The sequence below is a fragment of the Octopus bimaculoides genome, chromosome 20, assembly GCF_001194135.2.
Source record: "Octopus bimaculoides isolate UCB-OBI-ISO-001 chromosome 20, ASM119413v2, whole genome shotgun sequence".
NCBI classification, from domain to species: Eukaryota; Metazoa; Mollusca; class Cephalopoda; order Octopoda; family Octopodidae; genus Octopus; species Octopus bimaculoides.
Window position 1 is genome coordinate 47,351,405 of NC_069000.1, and position 1,386 is coordinate 47,352,790.

Sequence of the window (1,386 nt, forward strand, 5' to 3'; positions counted from 1 at the left end):
ATATATATATATATATATATATATATATATATATATAAGGAGAGTGTGGACAGTTAGGTCGGGTAGGCACCAAAAACAAGACCACGACCAACACTGACCGGAAGAGAGAAATACTGGGGGGGGGGTCTTTTTGAAACATAGGTACTCACAATATCGATGACGGATATACACACACACAAAAGATGACGACTGCACACTTGTCTCTTTTATAGACACAGATGACGGACAGACTTGTATCACACGCACACACCGTCTCTCTCTCTCTCTCTCTCTCGCACACACACACAGACTCACACATATTAACATGTAAGCTGGTATACATACAATTTCAATGGTCGGATTTATAGGCTGAAATAATGGGAAATTTGCGACCGACATCTATGTTTTACGCAAAGAACCTGAAACCGAAGCGGTTCCGACCGGGAATCGAAACTAAACCAGACACGCTTCACCGACGACAATGTACCTCGGTATTACAGCACCAGCCATCAATACGTACAGCCGTGTGTGTGTGTGTGTGTGTGTGTAGATAAAAGAGAAATAACATTTCTTATTTGGGCATGGAGCGATTAGATCTTGCAAAGAAGGACGGAAGACGAGGTGTTGTGAAGTATATGCTTCACCCAACAACAAGGGCAGTGTCAAGGTAATGTAATAATTAAAGCAAGACGGATACTTACAGAAGAAAATGCTCTGTCACAGGAGGACAGGGTGACAGAGTAATCCAAAATGTATCAGAAGAGAGAGAGATAAATGGCTGGAGCAGTAGAAGACTAACAATACACCACTAACCACCACCACATTTACTAACACAGTCACTTACTCTCCCTCTCTCTCTCTCAGGATATCACTCAGTGACTGATTTGTCTGTGTAGCTCAGAGGTTAACATACAGGATTGGATGTTTGTCTACGGTTTGAGTTCAAATCACGCCGGGATCGACAAATCGTTTTACATCTAACCGAGAGCAGTTCTACCAACATATAATATCCCAGAGATATACTGAAAGGACTGCATTCTTTAATCTGACAATATTTTAGCTTGTGTGGGTTTCTTTTCAAATAAATTAATACCTGATTAAAAATAATTATGTAGCGACGAGAAAACGTCAGCGCACCTTGTATTAATATTATTGTAAACAAGGGGCAAGTTTCGCCTTTATAAAACCTCTTCATTGAACCGAGACTCCTCTGGAGTTACGAAAGGATGAAAGTATCACAAATATAATATTGTACACGACTGTAGGCGTCGAAAGCATATTTCAAATGGAAAGGTGTAATTAAGTGAAGACTTGTTTAATCCCAGGACAAGGACACCTATAATCAAAACGCATACCAGTCGTTTATTCAACGCATCCTTCGTGTTTTTTAAGGCGTTGGCGCGTGAA

General features: G+C 40.5%; 1 protein-coding gene across 5 annotated transcripts in view; it reads right to left on the reverse strand.

The window, feature by feature from the left end:
- Positions 1-1,386, reverse strand: part of LOC106882899 (uncharacterized) — a 21,607-nt gene that overhangs the window by 6,919 nt on the left and 13,302 nt on the right. The window contains exon 1 of one of the 5 annotated variants that reach the window (XM_014933724.2): positions 681-1,183. The exons of 3 other annotated variants lie outside the window; for them this stretch is intronic. The gene's annotated coding sequence lies outside the window, so the exon portion shown is untranslated. Of the gene's footprint in view, positions 1-149; positions 246-680; positions 1,184-1,386 lie in introns of those variants that run through there. One more of the 5 variants, XM_052975166.1, reaches the window with a different exon arrangement.